General features: G+C 43.9%; 1 protein-coding gene across 1 annotated transcript in view; it reads left to right on the forward strand.

Moving 5' to 3' along the window:
- LOC144694763 (broad substrate specificity ATP-binding cassette transporter ABCG2-like) overlaps positions 1-19,901 on the forward strand; it is a 165,145-nt gene that overhangs the window by 131,714 nt on the left and 13,530 nt on the right. The window lies entirely within an intron of this gene.

Consider the following 19,901-nt stretch of genomic DNA (forward strand, 5'->3'; position numbering starts at 1 on the left):
AAGATGAATCGGTACTATACCTTGCCCAGCGATTGTGTGTATCAAAGACCGTTTAAAAAAGCAGAAGATATACTCACCCAAAATGCCACAATTTGGTAGAATCGATCCCTTTGAGCCAGCCATAGACGATTGGCCTCAGTATATAGAATGAGCATTCTTCTTTCAAGCAAACAAAATCACAGGGGAAGAGAAGAGCGAGCGATCTTGCTGAGTACTTGCGGGAGCAAAACGTACAGTTTGATTTGAAGTTTGACAGCACCCAGTGCCCCACATTCAAAGAATTTTGCAGAATTAGTGGACCTCGTGAAGGGACATTTTCAACCCAAACCCTCAGTCACGATGCAGAGGTTCTGGTTCAGTTCATGAAATAGAGCCCTAGGTGAGACAATTGCTAGCTATGTGGCGAATTTGAAGTAACTAACGGAACATTGTGAGTTCGGTGAGACTCTGAACGACATGCTCAGAGATCATTTAGTGTGTGGTGTGAAAGAAGACGCTATTCAAAGAAGATTGCTGGCTGAAGTGAATCTGGATTTTAAGGTGCTATAAATACCACTGGCCATGGAAAGCATTGTAAGAGATTCACAAGCAATACAAGAGGCGCAAAATGGTGCTGTACTCCAAATCGAGCAGGAACAGTCAGCCGAAAGTGGCGTGAAAAAGTAAGACTCTGCCGCGAAGTGGGAAACAGCCCCCGCTAACCAAAAAATAAGAAGAAATAATTTAGCAGCTAAATCGAAAAACAACTTTAATCGATGTGGAAACAATCAGTCTTTTGGCGATTGGCAGCTTAAAAGAGTAGAATATTACTTTTGTCACAGAAGCGGACACATAATGAGATAGTGCAAAGAGAGATTTAAACAAGCTTGCAAACAGCAGAAGAAGGCCATGAAGGCTACAGTGGAGAAGAGCCTGAAACAACAAATTCTAACATCTAGCCATTGTTTAACATGAAAGTTGGCAAGACAGAGCCAATATTTGTTACAGTACAAGTGAATGGTAAACCAGTAAAATTGGAAACAAACACAGGAGCTTCCACAAGGACTGCAGCGGTTCAAGAAGGCAGCTCACCACCACCTTCTCAAGGGCAACTAGGGATTGACAATAAAAATGCTGGCCCAGCCAGCGAAGCCCACATTCCTTGAATGAATTAAAAAAAACACTGTAACTAGAGAACACACTTTCAGATATTTAAATAATGGTGAACATCAATTAAATTTGGAACAAACATTTGACAAGCTGAAAATGTACACAGGTGAAGAAATCCAAGTAAAATATATCAGCAGAGTAACTGTTCATTGTAGAAGCCAATTGGCACAGCTACTCATGATGGTGGTAGTAGGTGAAGGGCCAAGCCTTCTTGGGCGAGATTGGTTAAAGGAGATTAAATTAAACTGGTCCGAAATCTTCCAGATGAGAGCAAGTGGGCTACCAGAGCTTCTTAAATAATATGCCACTGTCTTTAAGGACGAACTAGGAAAAATACAAGGCCTGCAGGCCAAAATTTACATAGATCCAGAAGCAAACCCTCGCTTCATGAAAGCAAGACCGGTGCCATACGCCCTAAGAGACAAGGTTGACGCTGAGCTGAACTAGCTAGAGAGGTTGGCTGTCATAAAAGCGGTTCAGTTCTCAGAATGAGCAGCACCTATTGTCCCTGTCCTTAAACCAGACTAAAGCATCCGAATTTGTGGGGACTATGAACTAAAGGTCAACAGAGCAGCCAAATTTGATAGGTACCCCATTCCAAAAATCAAAGACCTATTTGCCAAGCTAGCAGGAGGGACAACGTATACAAAGCTTAACGTAAGTCACGCATATCACAAATAGAGTTGGATGACGCCTCCTGGGAATTCGTCACAATTAATATCCACAAAGGGTTGTACCAATATACACGCTTGCCTTTCAGTGTTTCCTCAGCCTGTGCCACCTTTCAAAGAACAATAGAAAGCTTACTGCAGGGACCGCTCCAGGCTGTAGCCTACTTAGATGCTGTGCTGATAAATGGATTCACTGAAAAAGAACATTTGGCTAACCTAGAAGAAGTTCTAAAATTCTTTTTACAAGCAGGAGTGTGACTGAAAAAGGAAAAATGCACTTTTCAAGCAAAGGAAGTAATCTATTTGGGTCACCGGATAGATTCTCAGGGGTCACACCTGGTTGAAAAGAAGGTTAAAGCAATAAGGGAGGCACCTGCATGTAAGAATGCTTCTGAACTTAAATCATTTTTAGGAATGATAAATTATTATGGGTGACTTTTTACTTAATTTATCTACAGTTCTGGCCCCTCTGCATTCACTGCTAAGAAGGAACCAACATTGGTCTTGGGAGGCACCCCAAAAAGCTTTCATGAAAGTGAAACAGCTGTTAAACTCATCCAATCTATTAGTGCATTATGACCAGACGAAAGACTTGGTGCGAACTGCAATGAGTCTCCATATGGAGTGGGAGCGGTACTATCTCATAGAATGGAAGACGGCAAGGAGCGGTCAATAGGCTATGTATTCAGGACGCTTACCACAGCTGAGAAAGGATATTCTCAGATTGAAAAGGAAGATATGTCGATCATTTCTGGTGTAAAAAAATTTCACCAGTATGTGCACGAAGGCATTTCATGATTGCACCAGATCACAAACCACTATTGGGTTTGTTTAGCGAGGAAAATGCTATACCACCCATAGCCTCAGCAACAATACAATGATGGGCCCTAATTTTGGTGGCTTATGAATGCACCTCTGTACATAGGACAGGCATTCACATTGCAAATGCTGATGCCCTGAGTCGCCTGCCCTAACAAGAGAATAACGAACACGTCCCAGTTCCACAGGAACTCGTTTTACTGTTAAATTTTCTAGATTCCTCACCAGAGTGTGCCAGACAGATCCGAGGCTGGATGACTTGGGACCCGGTTCTATCTCGAGTGTGAGACCAAGTGTTACATGATTGGTCCCAGGAGCCAGTCTCTGATTAAATTAAACCGTTCTTCAACTGAAGACACGAGACGAGCAGTCAAGGTAGCATTCTATTGTAGGGTACACAGGTAATTGTTTCTCCAAAGGGAAGGGAGCCACTTTTAGTCAAACTACACAGTGCCATCAAGGGATCTCCCAAATGAAGATCACAGTGCAGCTACCTATGGTAGCCAGGGATGGATGGCTATATTGAAAATGTGGTAAAACACTGTGCGCAATGTCAGCAACTACAAAAGTTGCTGGTGGCAGCTCCATTGCACCCATGGGAGTTGCCTGGTAGACCCTGGGTGCAGCTACACATTGACTACGTTGGACCCTTTCATGGAACCGTGTTTCTACTGATTTTCAATGCCCATTCCAAGTGGCTAGATGTTTATGAAGTGAAGTCAGCAATGTCGGGCACTACAATAGAGAAACTACGCCAGAGCTTTGCCATCCATGGACTACCAAAAGTAGTCATATCCAATAACGTCACTGCGTTCACGAGTGCTGAGTTCCAATGGTTTATCAGCCTCAATGGCACCACCATGTGAAGACTGCATTGTACCATCCATCATCAAACGGATTGGCAGAAAGGGTAGTTCAAACTTTTAAGGCGGCATGAAGAAGTTAACAGGTGATTCATTGGAGACCAAGCTTGCACACTTTCTTTTTCACTACAGAGTGACCCCCCACATGACAATAGGAGCAACACCTGCAGAATTGTTGATGAGATGCCGTCTTAGGACAAGACTGAGCCTAATATTTCCAAATCTGGAGGGGAAGATGGAGAAGAGTCAAGGAAACCAAAAGGCATAGTCATGAGAGACAGTTTACTGTTGGGTAGGCAGTAGCCAGTGAAGAATTTCATTGGAGGACCGAAGTGCTTACCAGGCAAAGTAAGTTCAGTGACTGAGCGATTATTATACCAAGTGGAAGTGGAAGGCCAGATCATCCGTAAGCATGTGGGCCATTTAAGAAAAGAGAGATACCACAACAAGATATGGTCCCACCTGTAACCACTACTGAACCAGTGTTTCCAGTTGAAGATGCTCAATCAAGGACTGACATGTCAGATGTCTCTATCAGAGTGGAAGATATTGAACTGCAAGTACCTGATTTTCATGAAGTTCCAGAGAATGTGAGTTCCTGAAAAAGAATCTGAAGTTGTGGAGCTGCCACATTCCACACAAATCAGGAAGCCACCTTGTCAGGAAAATATAATAATTTTCATAATGTTATTGGAAATTATTGTAAAGTAGGAATTGTGTGTGTGTGACTTAATTGAATTAAAGACAGCTGCTCTGAAGGCTTTGATGCATCAGAAGAGAAGCTAGGTTTAAAATGCTAAATATGTAAACATGGTTGAAGTTTTAGAATATGAAGCGTAAAAGGAAAATTTGCATTGTTAGATAAACCCAAGTAGTGAATTTCAAAGAGGTGGTAAGGTGTTATACCTAGTCAACAGAGGCTAAGTCAAACAGTGTGTTTATTTTTCCCAAAGCTTACTGATAAAATTGGTAGTATGAAAGATTTTTATTATTATAAAAGTAGAGTTGAAAAGACATATAGAAACAATAGGATTTACATTAAAATGGGAGAAACATGTATAAAGAAGATGAGGTTATGTGCAAGGAAAGAAGGCAATCTAAGATCTAACAAGTGTGAAAAGCCTCTAATCCTCAAGTTGCTGTCCACACGAACTGAAGTGAAGAAAACTCACTTTGAATTCGATTGTTCAGGGTATCGTGTTACTTTGCCTGAGTTTTTAAAAACCTACGTATTTTACTGTTGCCTTAACAGAGGCGTAACTGGGAGTTAGGTTTACAAATTACCACTATGATAACTCCTAGCTCCCCTAGTTAACCTATGTATGTGTTTAAAATCATTTTTTTTTCTTAATAAGGGTTTGATTTAGTTTTGTAAGAAACCTATAAGACTCGGTGGTCTTATTACTACTGAATTCAAGGCATGCATCTCAAAATAAATACAAATTGTAAAATAGTTGTGGCAGTTGTTTCAAATTTCCCTCTGGGATTTGAACAGCTCAGCATTTACCATCCGTGGTGCCATAATACACCTGAAAGACTGAACTTGGAAATTTCATGACCTATGTAAATATTATGATATCATGAGATAAATATCCATGTAAATACAATATCCATTTGGAAAGCACAGCAAATCTAAAAGGGGAGGAATGTAGTAATTATGGTTTTTGTTAAATGTTGGACTGCACCTTTAAGAATAGTCTTGTGATATAAGATCATAATAAACCAATGTGTTATCAGCATGGGCTATCTCCTCAGAAGGTGTAGAGATAGAGATGGAGTTGAAAGCACACGAGTAATTGCTGTTGGCTGTATTGTAAATAAACCTAATGTTTCCACTTAGAAGGTTGTCTTCAGATCAACTCTATTACAAATAGGCAACAAGGCCACACTACAACAGTGGCATTTGTACATCTGTTAGACCTGCAGCTGAACATGTAGGTATAATTTAGTGTTAAGCTTTGTTAAACAGGTGCTTGGGATGGAAAATTGTCCCTATAGTTATAGCCCGATCTTTGACTCATGTTCCTGTCCATCAATGCTCCATACTGGAAATTCAGCCTCATAAAATGACTCATTAAAATGCTGCTTTTCACCAAAGGTCAATTCACTGTAACACTTTTATCTTACCAATAAAAAAGCATATGTGGTGGATATTTTAATAAGCAACAAATAAAGCAGCAACTGCAATATCCATTTGGAAAGCACAATTAATGTAGTAATACATCTCAAGATGCTTAACAGGAGCATAACCATAAATTAACATTGAGCCAAAGACAGAGACATTAATTTGACTTGGTCTAAAAGATAGAATTTTGGAAGCATTTTCAAGGAGGTTGAGAGGCTTATTGGGGGAATTGTAGCACTTAAAGCCTAGATGTCTGAAGGCACAGCTACCAATGGTAGGTGACGGAAGTGGAGAATGCACAAAAGGCTAGAGTTGGAGGAATGCAGAATTCCTGAGGGGTTTTAGGGCTAGAAGAGGTTCCAGAGGAAGGGCTGTGCCATGGATGGATTTGAGCACAAGTTTAAAATTGAGCTATTGGTGGATCAGCAGCCAGTGTAGGCCAGTGAGCACAGAGGTGATGGATGCATGACACCAGAGCTCTAGATGAGCTTAAGTTTATGAATGGTGGAAGCTGGCCGAGAGACTATTTGAAGTAGGTGATCTTTGGAGAGGATATGGGGTTAGAAGTTCATCTCAGGGTCATATAGGACGCTGAGGTTGTGAAGTGTCTGGTTCAGCCTGAAATAGTAGCTAGGGAGGGGATGGAATTGGTGGAGAGGAAAATAAGTTTTCCGTGGAGACCGAAGACAATGGCTTTTGTCTTTCCAGTACCGAATTGTAGGAAATTGTAACTTGTGTCAGATAAGCAATCCGACAACTCAGATTTGATGAAGGAATTGAGAGAGACATTGGTGAGGTAGATAAGGGCATCATCAGAGTTCACATGGAATTAGATGCGCCTTTTGATGATAAGTTTAAGTAACTCTTAAATATGATTTTTTTTAAGGCACTGCAGGTGAATGAGTTCAGAAATCTGTATTTCTGTAATGACAAGCAAAGGAATGACACAACATTATCACAAGCAGTAGCCAATTGCTCAGGAAGCATGTCACCAAGTAAAGGAATGTAAGTTTCAATGTGTCTAAAAGAGAAAGTTTAAAATGATTATCTGTGCCAGAAATGGCTGATTATCTTCAAAAAATAGTTACAAGTGTTGCTTCAACTTACTTTGAGCTTTTGGTATTGTTATGATCCCACAAAGCTTCATATATATTTTTTCTAATATGTTGCACCTTACTTGCCCTCAGTAAGCTCTATCTGCTTATCATGCATGCTACTAATTTATTTGAATCAAGTAACAGCTGGAGGAAGACGGCCAGCAATAGCATTAGCCCTAACAGCTGCAGAATTTATCAGAAGACAGTGGGTATGGGGGACTGCTGGTATGAACTTTACTAAGTACACAGGAGAAGTACATTACTAAATGCATTCGGGAGAACTTTTTTATCCAGTTTGTAGCAACCCAACAAGAGAAGGGACAGTTCTGTATTTAGTTTTACGGAATGAAGCTGAGCAAGTAGAAGGGGTATCAGTAGGAGAGCCTTTTGGTGGCTGTAATCATAATTTAGTTAGATTTAGAAGTAGTTTTACGATTCATATTAGGAACAACAAATTTAAAAATGGCAATTACCAAATGTCCATCACAAAAATTGATAAACAAGATTTCAACTTATTTTTGTATTTTAGTTGAACAGTTGAATCAAAATGAATATGAATTATATATTACACAGCGAAAACAACAAAGTTAGATCTTTCTTTATTCCAAGGCTGCCTGCTAATAAGCCATGGTGAATATTTCGTTGCAGTTATGAGGACTGTTAGTTTACATGTAGGCTAAGTCCAATGTGTCCAAAAGACAGGCGAGGAGATGAAAATCTGACTACAAAACTCCAAAGGCACAAAATGTTGAAAGCTTTCACTATTATTCCCCAGGAAAATCTCCAGAAAAGGCTCTTGGCTCCCACCCAAACAGATTTCCCAAACCAGTAGTATAAATAGCTGCAGCCGAATGTCAATATCCACACAAAAAGCAGGTATCCCAATCAAACTGACAGTTTCACTAACTGACAGATATTCCGATGACAATGGATTTCTTCAAATATAATCGATAAAGAGGGAAGTTTCCACCATAGACTCTGAGTACTATCAGGATACTGACTGAACTGTGGGGGCTGACTGCCCTTTTGTCTTTTTAAAAAATTTGTAACATTTATTGCAACATTAAAGGAGTAGATGTTCCAGGTGTAACAGTTTTTCATTCAACTGATACAAGGCATCGAAAGTAAGGTAAAATGACATCTATTTACAGTCAGAGCATGTCCCTTCTAATCTCTGTTATACTTATTGAATCTGAATTCCCAGTGTGTGCATTCACTTACACATTAACTACATAGCTTTTTAGCATGCTAACAATGTGAACTTCCATCACAATAGTTATGGAAAAGGAAAAAGACAGAGCAAGAATAAAAGTTTTAAATTGGGGAAAAGCCAATTTTACCAAACTGAGGTGCGTTTTAACAAAAGTGGACTGGAAGCAGCCACGTGAAGAGAAATCCATGTCAGAGTAGTGAGAGACATTCAAGAAGGAGATAGAGAGAGTTCTTCAGAACAAATATTTTGACACAAAGATGAAGGGTGGGACTCCAAAATCTAGATGTCCGTGGGAGTCAAAGAGCAAACTGAATAAGATAAGGCAAAACAGAGAAAGCTTATGTCAGATGCCAAAAGCTCAATACTGCAGAAAGCCTAAGGGAGTATAGAAAATGCAGGGATGAAAGTAAAGGAAATTAGAAAAGCAAAGAGAGGGCATGAAAAATAATTGTCAAGTTAAATGAAGACGGAAAAATCCCAAAAATGTCTTATAAATGCATAAAGAGTAAGAGCATAACTAAGGACAGAATAGGGCCAATTAGAGACCACAAAAGTAATTTCTGTGTGGAGATGCAAGGTGTGGACATAGTTCATAAAGAATGCTTTGCACCTGTTTTACAAAAGAGACATTGTAGACATTTTTTTTTAGATTTATTCATGGATGTGGTTGAGGAGTGTGAAATATTGGGTGGGAAAAACATAGTGACAGAGGATATATTCAGATGTTTAGCATTTCTCTTGATGTTCAATGGCATTAAGATTGATCAAGAAAAGGGAAAATGGTGTATGAGAGTAAACTTGCAGGGAACATAAAAAACTGATTGTAAAAGCTTCTATAAATATGTGAAGAGAAAAAGATTAGCAAAGACAAATGTAGGTCCCTTACAGTCAGAAACAGGGGAAATTATAATGGGGAACAAATAAATGGCAGAAGAATTGAACACATATTTTGGTTCTGTCTTCACAAATAATTTCCCAGAAGTGTTAAGGAACCAAGGGTCTATTGAGAGGGAAGAATTGAAGAAAATCAGTATCAGTAAGAAAATGGTGCTAGAGAAATTAATGGGGTTAAAGATGGAAAAATCCCCAGGGCCTGATAATCTACATCCCAGAGTACTAAAGGAAATGGCCCTGGAAATATTGGATGTATTGGCCAAAATTCTAAAGGCTCTGGAGCAGTTTTGACAGATTGGAGGGTGGCAAATGTAACCCCACTATTTAAAAAAAAGAGGGAGAGAAAAAACAGAGAGCTAGCTAGAATCTATTATGAAAGACGTGGTAACAGAACACTTGGAAAGCATTAATGGGATTAGACAAAAGCAGCATGGGTTAATGAAAGGGAAATCATGCTTAACTAACCTACTGGAGTTTTTTGAGGATGTAACTAGTAGAATAGATAAGGGAGAATCATTGGATGTGGTGTATTTGGATTTCAAGGTCCCACATAAGAGGCTAGTGAGCAAAATTAAAGCACATGGGATCGGGGGTAATATACTGGCATGGATTGAGAATTGGTTGACACACTGGAAACAGAGAGTGGGAATAAATGGGTCTTTTTCCGAATGGCTGGTGGTGTCTAGTGGTGTAACGCAGGGATCAGTGCTGGGGCCCCAGCTATTCACAATATATATATATTGGATGAGGAAACCACAAGTGCAATATTTCCAAGTTTGTTGACGACACAAAACTGGGCGGGGTTGTGAGTCGTGAGGAGGATGCAAGGAGGCTTCAGGGCAATTTAGACAAGTTGTGTATGCGGACAAACACATGGCAGATGCAGCATATTGTGGATAAATGTGAAGTTATACGTTTCGGTGTGAAAAACAGAAAGGCAGAGTATTATTTAAATGGTGACATATTGGGAAATGTGGGTGTACAAAGGGATCTGGGTGTCCTTGTACACCAGTCAATGAAAGTAAACAGGCAGTTACAGCAAGCAATTAGGAAGGCAAATGGGTATGTTGGCCTTCATTGCAAGAAGATTTGAGTTCAGAAGTAGGGATATCTTACTGCAGTTATACAAGGCCTTGGTGAGACCGCACCTGGAGTATTGCATGCAGTTTTGGTCTCACTACCTAAGAAAGGATATACTTGCCATAGAGGGAGTGCAATGACGGTTCACTAGGCTGATACCGGGGATGGCAGGACTGCCGTATGAGGAGAGATTGGCTCGACTGGGCCTGTATTCACTAGAGTTTGGCAGAAGAATGAGAGGGGATCTGATTGAAAATTATAAAATTCTAACAGGGCTAGACAGACCAGATGCAGGGAAGATGTTTCCCCTGGCTGGGGAGTCTAAAACTTGGGGCCGCAGTCTCAGGATATGGAGCTGGCCATTTAGGACTGAGATGAGGTAAAATTTCTTCACTCAGAGGGTGATCAACCTGTGGCATTCTCTACCACAGAGGCCAGGTCACTGAGTATATTCAAGAAAGAAATTGATAATTTTTTGGATATTAGGGGCATCAAGGGTATGGGGAGAAAGCGGGAATATGACATTGAGATAGAGGATCAGCCATAATCATATTGAATGTTGGAGCAAGCTCAAAGGGCCGAATGGCCTACTTCTGCTCCTAGTTTCTATGTTTCTATTATCGTCGCTGAATTCTCCACTATCAATGTCCTGGGAGTTACCATTGACCAGAAACTGAACTGAACTGAACCAGCCATATAAATACTGTGGCAGGTCAGAGGCTGTGAATTCTGCGGCAAGTAATTCACCTCCTGACTCCCCAAAGCCTGTCCACCAAGGAGTGTGATGGAATACTCTCCACTTGCCTGAGTGAGTGCAGCTCCAACAATGCTCAAGAAGCTCAACGCCATCCAGAACAAAGCAGCCTATTTGATTAGCACCCCATCCACCACCTTCAGCATCCACACACCCTTCACCACCGACGCACAGTGGCACCAGTGTGTGTACCATCTACAAGATGCACTGCAGCAACTTAGCAAAGCTCCTTTAACAGCACCTTCTAAACCTGCAACCTCTACCACCTCAAAGGACAAAGGCAGTAGATACATGGAACACCACCACTGGCAAGCTCCCCCACAAGCCACAACCATCCTGACTTCGAACTATACTGCCATTTTTCCATCACTGGGTCAGAATCCTGGAACTCCCTTCCTAACAGCACTGTGGGTGTACCTACACTGCAGGGACTGCAGCAGTTCAAGAAGGCAGCTCACCACCACCTTCTCAAGGGCAATTAGTGGTGGGCAATAAATGCTGGCCGAGCCAGCGATGCCCATATCCTGTGAAATAATTCTTAAAAACTCTTGAAAGTGGGCGAATCACCATCCCGGATGAAATGTATCCCAGGCTGCAAAGGGAAGCAAGAGAAGAAATAGCAGAAGCTCTGACAATTATTTTCCAATCCTCTCTGAATACAGCCCTGGTACCATAGGAATAGAGGACTGATAAAGTTATACTAATTTTTAAAAAAGGGAGGAAGGAATAGACAAAGTAAATACAGGCCAGCCAGCCTATCCTCGTTGGTGTGAAAATTATTGGAAAAAATTCTGAAGGCAAAATCTTCCATTATTAAGTCTAAACTCAGTGGCGGGAGTGGAAATCGGCGTGATTTCCCCTGGGAGGTGCACTGGTCAGCTCTTTACATATGCATCCATGTGGAGCACAGTGAATCTTGTGGCAGGGATGGGCTCGAAGTCATGGTCCCTGCTATTACCTCATGGGGTCGCAGGTCCGAGCGCCATATTAAAAGGGCATCTGGACAGCCATTCACTCACTGCAGGCCAGGAACTTCAGCCTGGCTATCATTCAACACTGAAGGAGAATATCCCAGAGAAGAAAACAACATGCAGCCCCCGGTTCAGTGAAGCCTCCCTAGAGGCTCTCAGGCCATCCGGAAAGACAGGAGATGCCGTTTCCCTGGGTTGGCAGCAGGAGGCCCTCCTGTCTGACCATGGTGGCCTGGACGGAGGTCAAAGTGGAGGTTAGCGCCCATGGGGCCCAGCATATAAACACCCAGCAGAGCAGGAAGAGGATGGATGATCTGCTGCGCTCCTCCGGGGTAAGTGCACCATCTACTCCCACTGCAAACTGACACTCATAAGGGCATCGGGAAGTCTAAGTGTGTGAGTGCACAGGGATGTCAGACAGGAAGTTGAGTTGTAACACTCCACCAGCAGATGGGATATCTGCATTGAATGTGTGCCAAACACTTCATGCCCTCAATCTTATATCAGTTGCAGGACATCCTACTTCTTAATCACTTACTAGGGAGGGCTCAGTAGCTGCCACAGGCATGCATGCTCCTGAACTGCTCATACAACCATTGGGATGACAATCAATCATTCTGTCCTTCTGTAGGAGAACACCCACAACAAGTGTGAGTGGTCCTTGACCGTAGGTGGAATTTCGGACATTCAAATCCTCACCCCTTTCGAGGATCAGGCCGCTGAGATAGCCAGGGAGGAGCAGGACCACGCCTGTGCTTAAGGTGAGATAGGACTCCCCGAGGAAGCCAGTGAGGATACCTCCAGTCTGTAGTTGTCAGCTGTGCCCACAGAGTGAAACATTGATTTAATTAATGAACCTGTTTAGTCAGTCACTAATTCTTTCTTTTCTTTATTCCGGGCACAGCAAGAAAAGTGGGAGGCCAACATGGGAAACTAGCCACAGAACCAACCACAACCCCACCTCTAAGGAGGATGCCTTCAGAGGATGCATCGTCACGGCATTCACCTGCACCCTCAGTTCATAGCACCCTCGCCTTTGAATCAGAGGGTTGTGGGTTCATGTCCCACTCCTGGAAAACCAAGAACTGTGATTGTACTCGAAAGAAGTTGCAATCTGTGACTGTTCGTAACTCGAAAGAGTTTCCACCAGCACAGATACATTCACCTCAGTGGATCCACGTTCTAGAATGGGCTCGGGGTCACTGTCTGATGAGCATACCACAGACCCCGATCCACAGCTGACAGAGGAGGTGACAGTCAAGGTCTATGACACTCAGAGGATTGCTGGAGACCAGGCCCCTGCTCAGCCCCATGCAGATGACAAGCCTCTGGACTCAGTTCTAAGAGACCTGTTGGAAATACAGACAGGCAGAAGAACATCAGGCGGAATTGCCAGAGGCTATGTGCAGACTGGACCGAAGGCTGGAGGAGCTAGTCCACATTCTGTCTTGATGCCGTGGCTCCAGCATGCGAACGTTTAGCTGACTCCATGGAAAGGGTGGCAGCTGCGTTGGAGACCCAGTTCCAGCAGAGCACACAGTGTGCTCAGACCTGCAGTCCATCGTTCTAGCCATGTGTGCACTGCAGCAGTGGCTAGGCGAGAGGGGGATGGAGCACCTTGACATCCTTTCAGATGCCCATCTCCTCATGGAGTCAGGGAGGTATTATCGGGCACCCATAGGGAGGAGGAGCACCAGCCAGGCACCACAGGAACTTCATCACAGTGCACTGCAAGGTCCTGCCGACCAAAGTCATCACAGGAAACAAGGCATAGCAATCAGCAGGCTGCCTCCACCTCAGCTGTGGATGTTGAGGCTGCAATTAGATGTTGCAGTAGACAATGAAAGATTAAGAAGTACCGAAGGCACAGAGGTGACACAGGTGTACAACTAGTGTATATAGTTTTGGCACTTGTAAATATCTGTTTACTTTCACTGTTTGGAAGTTTCCTGAATTACACCTTGCTCCTCGTTGTTTTGAGCTAACATGCCGGTGAAGGCTGTAATTAAGGAGGCAACGGGCAAAATAGCTTGTCTTGCCATCGGGAAACTGATTTTTGGCCTCACGCCAAATCAAGATCCCCCGCCCGCCACAGTTCCTGCTGCTGGCAAGACCAGACGTTTCCAACCTGAAACAATATAAATTGCCATTTAGAAAGGCAAAAATTAATCAGGGGCAGGCAGGTTAAAGAAAGATTATGTCTAGTAACTTGATTGAATGGCAGAGCAGGCTCAGTGGGCCATATGGTCTACTCCTGCTCCTATTTCTTGTGTTCTTGTATTTCTTCTGTAATTGTTTTTTAAGGAGTAAACAAGGAAGACTGATCTGGGTAAGGTGTTTAATGTATAGATTTACATGGTTTCTAGCAAGGTGTTTGACAAGGTCCCACACAGTCCATGAGATCCAAGGCAAAGTTGCAAGTTGGACCCAAAATTTGTTCAGTGGCAGGAAGCAAAGGGTCGATAGATTTTTTATGACTGGAAGACTGTTTCCAGTTCCAGTTCCACAGAGCACAGTACTAGGTCCCTTACCAATTGGTAAGACTTGATTCAGACTTGAATTTAGGGGACAGTTTAAGAATTTTGTGGATGATATGAGAATTGGCCATGTGGTTGATAGTGAGAGAAAAAGCTGTAGCCTGCAGGAAGATATCAATGAACTGGTCAGGTGGACAGGAAAGTGTAAATGGAATTCAATCCAGAGATTGAATGCATTTGGGGAGGTCAAACAAGGTAAAGGAATGCATAATAAATTATAGGATTCTGAGACGTATAGAGGAACAAAGGGACCTTAAAGTGCCTGCCCACAGTACCCTGAAGGTTACAACACAGGTGGTCAAGAAGGCATATAGGATACTTTCCCTTATTGGCCGAGGTCCAGACTAAGACCACAAAAGTTGTTCTAGGACTGTAAAAACCGAATTAGACCGCAGCTAGAGTACCATATATGATTCTTGTCACCGCATTGCAGGAAGGACGTGATCACAGTAGAGAAGATGCAGAGAAGATTTATGAGGATGTTGACAGGAATGGAGAATTCTAGCTGTAAAGAAAGATTGGATAGGCTGGGACTATTTTCTTCGGAACAGAGAAAAATGAGGGGAGATTTAATTGAGGTGTACAAAATTATGAGTGGCTGAGATAGGGTGGAATTTTATGGCCCCGTTGCAGCAGGGGTGGTGCCAGAAAATGCGACAAGCCATTCTAACGTCTATTCACTTCGGCGGGGCCAGAGATCCCACCAGCGGCAAGGGCCAGAAAATTCCAGCCATAGTGTGGATGGGAAGGATCTGTTTCTGTTAGCAGAGAGGAAAATAACCAGGCAACATAGATTTAATGTAATTGATAAATTAATACCTAGTTAAGGGCTGCAAAGCTCTGATTTAATGGGTGGCAGGAGAGGCTTGTGCTCAATGTGTACCCTGGCAGATTTAACCCTGCAGGCTGCTGGCCGGTTAAAGGGGGTTTGGTGCCTCTTGATGGGCCTCTTTTGCCAATTGGAGGCCCCGCCCCGCATTTTTGCCTCCTTACATACACTCTCCCCGATTTGTCCAACACGCCCCCCCCCCCCAACGCGCCCTCACTGGAGCCCCAGCGAGATCCAGGGCATACCTGAAAGTCCAGGTTCATTGCTGAACCCCTCTGCAACCTGTCCAGACAGCAGAGGAAGACCAAGATGGAGTTGATGTTGCCGCAGCATTACTTGATTTCACACTTGCAAATATCAGCTCAGATACCGGTCATTTAGAGGACAGCATAGAGACAGGATCTGCACATGGTGAGAAATCAAGCACAAGTGCATTGTAGCAAAAGGAGGGTGCAATGAGGTGCTAGCTCCCCAGAAGTTGCATAGCTGTACTGCAGAAAACTTTGATGTGGCAGGTTACAGCAGGTGTGTGCTCTAAGGAGCCAATGCTACTCCTCCAGGGAGGTGCCTCACCAATCCCAATTTGTAAAAGGTATATGCATTTATTGCCTATTCCAAATTGCCCTTGAGAAGCTGGCGATGAGCCACCTTCTTGAACCACTGCCGTCTGGGTGTTGTAGACCCTTAATGCTGTTCGGCAGGGAGATCCAGGATTTTCCACAGTGATAATAAAAGTACAGCCAGTGTATTTCCAAGTCAGGATAGTATGTGACTTGGAGGGGAACTTGTAGGTGGTGGTGTTCACAAGTGCTTGCTGCCCTTGCTGCCCTTTCTGTGGGTTTGGAAGGTGCTGTCAAACAAGCCTTGCTGAGTTGCTGCAGTACATCTTAAGAACATAAGAAATAGGAACCCTTCAAGCCTGCTCCACCATTCAATAAGATCACGGCTGATCTTCTTGTATTTCGATTGCCACATTCCCATCTAACCCCGACAGCCTTTGATCCCCTTGCCTAACAAGAATCTATCTACCTCTGCCTTAAAAATATTCAATGACCCCGCCTCCACCACCTTCTGAGGCAGAGAATTCCAAAGTTGCACAACCCTCTGAAAGAAAAAAATTCTCCTCACCTCTGTCCTAAAAGGACAACCCCTAACTTTAAAACAGTGCCCCCTAGTTCTGGACTCACCCACAAGAGGAAACACCCTTTCGACGTCTACCTTGTCAAGGCCGTTCAGGATCTTATATACTTTAGCCAAATCATCCCTCACTCTTCTAAACTCCAGTGGACACAAGCCCAGTCTATCCAACCTTTCCTCATAAGACAGCCCACTCATTCCAGGTATCAATCTAATAAATCTCCTTTGAACCCCCTCTAATGCATTTACAGCCTTCCTTAAATAAGGAGATCAAAACTGCACACAGTATTCGAGGTGCGGTCTCACCAATGCCCTGTATAACTGAAGCATAACATCCTTACTTTTATGTTCAATCCCTCTGGTAATAATTCCATTAGCTTTCTTAATTACTTGCTGTACCTGCATACTTACTTTTTGTAGCTCATGTACTAGAGCACCTAGATCCCTCTGCACCTCAGAATTATGCAGCTGTTCTCCATTTAAGTAGAACTCTGCTTTTTTGTTCTTCCTGCCAAAGTGAACAACTTCACATTTTCCCACATTAAACTCTATTTACCACACCCTCATGTCCTCTTCACAACATACTTTCCAACCTACCTTTGTATCATCTGCAAATTTAGTTACCATGTCTTCACTCCGCTCATCTAAGTCATTGATGTAAATCATAAAAAGTTGAGGTCCCAGTACAGACCCCTGTGGGACGCCACTCGTCACATCCTGCCAATCAGAAAAAGACCCATTTATGCATAGTGTCTGCTTTCTGCCAGCCAGCCAATCTTCTATCCATGCTAATATGTTACCCACTACACCATGTGCTTTTATTTTCTGTAATAATCTTTGATATGGCACCTTTTAAAAATTTATTCATGGGATGTGGGCGTCGCTGGCTAGACCAGCATTTATTACCTATCCCCAGTTGCTCTTGCGAAGGTGGTGGTGAGCTGACATCTTGTGGTGAAGGTTGTGAATGTTCAACACAGTGGATAGGGTGCTGATCAAGCTGAGTACTTTGTCTTGGATGGTGTCAAGCTTCGTAAGTGTTGATGGAGTTACATTCACCCAGGCAAGTGGAATTTATTCTATCACACTTCTGATGTGTGCCTCATAGATGGTGGAGAGTTTTGGGGAGTTGGCAGGTGAAATACTTGCCACAGAATTCCCAGTCTCTGACCTACTCATGTAGCCACAGTATATATATGGCTGGTCTAGTTCAGTTTCTGGTTAATGCTAGCCCCTTTTTGTTGATGGTGGAGAATTCAGCAAAGGTAATGCCATTGAAAACAAGGGGAGATGATTAAGTTCTCTTTTATTCGAGATGGTAATTGCCTGGCAATTGTGTGGCATGAATGTTACCTGCAACATAGCAGCCCAAGCCAGAATGTTGTCTGGGTCTTGTTGCATGCGGGCATGGACTGCTTCAGTCCCTGAGAAGTCGTGAATGGTACTGAACATTGTGCAAACACCAGCAAACATTCCCACTTCTGATTTATGATGGAGGGCAGGTCATTAATGAAGCAGCTGAAGATGGTTGGTCCTAGGACACAAACTATCCTGATGAACTCCTATCGATGTCCTGGGGCTGAGATGATTGCGTCCAACAACCACAACCACCTTCCTTTGTGCTAAGAATGACTTCAATCAGTGGTGAGTTTTCCCCCAGATTCCCGTTGACTTCAATTTTGCTATTAATGCCACATTCGATCATGGGACTGGACATATCCAATGATGGGGATAAAGGTGTCTAGGGGATTGGCTCTATGTGGGGCTATGATTATGTCAGGCTGTTGCTTTGACTAGTCTTTGGGGCAACTCTCCCAATTTTGTCATAAGTCCCAGATGTTAGTAAGAAGGACTTTGCAGCGTCGACTGGGCATGTTATGCCGTTGTCATTTCCGGTGCCTAGATGGTCCATCTGGTTTTATTCCTTTTTGCCTATCCGTAGCTATTTGGTACAATTGAGTGACCAATGCCCTACAAAAGGAGGCAGCCACGCAGTGCAGAAATAGGATGTATGATCTCCTCCATTCTCCCAGGGTAAGTGACTCTTCTCATCACTCTCAGCTCACACACTCACAAACATATCACACATGCACAGGGATCTCACTCACTGCTAGTTCAAGGGAAATCATGATTCACTCTCTCACACATGCCTTCATTGTCTCCATTTCGCCCATGGGACCACTCACCACCCACACACGCCAAGCATCATATCGTCTGGCCTGGCAGGTGTCCTTCTTAGACTCTCTCCACCTCATTCATGCAGGACAAGCTGACACACAGCAAAAGGGAGAGGTCACAGACTGGTGGAGGAATGCCTGAAATCAAGGTCCTCACAGACTTTGAAAATATAGCCATCCAGCTGGCTGGCCAGGATCTGGACCATTCCTGTGCTGACGGTGAGGTTGGCGATGCTCTACCAAGTGAGGATCCAGCAGTGCAACATCCATCAGACAACCATTTTGTGAGTGATGTATCCTGTTCACAGTCCCCTGCCATGCACCAATTATCTCTCCTTGCTTTCGCAGGCATATCTGGTAAACAGCTGACGAAGTCCACAACCCAGGGCCTCCAATCAAGCCCTGAAGAAACCTCTGAAGAGGAATCTGCATGCGCCTTCATTGAAGACCCATAACAGTGCTCACCCACACCCTCCACCAGTGCAGAGATACATTCCTCAGTGGGACTTAGCTTTAGACTTCGGGATCACAATCTGGTGAGCACATCGCACTGTCTGATCCACAGCAGATGGAGGCAGGGACTTCCCAGGTTTCCGGCACTTGGAGGACTGCTAGAGACCAGAAATCTGCTGAGTCTGAGTCAGATGACAAGCCTCTGGACTCGGTCAGGTCTCTGTTGCTGGAGCTGCAAAGGCAAGATCGGGAACATCATGAAGGGATGTCCGCTGCACTCCTCAGATTGCAAGATGGGATGAAGGAGTCCATCCACCTCCAAGATGAGGTGATTGCGCCAGCATGCCAACAGTGCTAATGAGGTCAACAGTGGTAGGATGGCGGCCACTGTGGAGACCTTGGTCCAGGACATCAGTCCTGTACTGCTGTGTGGGCTGAACTCCATCGCTGACACCATAGTTGGCCTCCAACAATGTGTACGCAAGAGGGGTCTGGGCAGCTTGATCTCACTCCAGCTACCCCTTCTCCTCAAGGAGCCAGCCGGGACCCTCAGGCACCCATTGGAAGGAGAATCATCAGGTGCACACCCCGGGGCCATCCAGCCAGGTGACTCCAGGAGTGGCCAGCCCATTCGAATCCCCTCTTCCTGTGACCCCAGCAGCTCCAGCTCCACAGGCCGAGGAGGGTGCCACTGCCACACAGCAAGACCCCGAAAGCAGGCAGGGAGCCTCCATGTCTTGACCCTTCAGAGGAAACCCGCCAAGATCATCATGGACAGGGAGTAGCAGTCAGCAGGCTGCCTCCAACTCCACTGTAGATGTCGGCGGAGCACCAAGACGTAGCGGCAGGATTAGGAAGGTTAAGAAGATGTAACTCTTTCGAGTTATCAACAGATCTCATGTAACTCTTTCGAGTACATTCACAGTTCTTGGTTTTTTTTTCCGGGAGTGGGACATGAACCCACAACCTTCTGATTCAAAGGCGAGGGTGCTATGAACGGAGCCACAGCTGACACCTCGTTAAGAAGATGTAACTCTTTCGAGTACATTCACAGTTCTTGACTTTTTTTTTCCGGGAGTGGGACATGAACCCACAACCTTCTGATTCAAAGGCGAGGGTGCTATGAACTGAG

The sequence above is a fragment of the Cetorhinus maximus genome, chromosome 20 (genome assembly GCF_964194155.1).
Source record: "Cetorhinus maximus chromosome 20, sCetMax3.hap1.1, whole genome shotgun sequence".
Classification (NCBI taxonomy): Eukaryota; Metazoa; Chordata; class Chondrichthyes; order Lamniformes; family Cetorhinidae; genus Cetorhinus; species Cetorhinus maximus.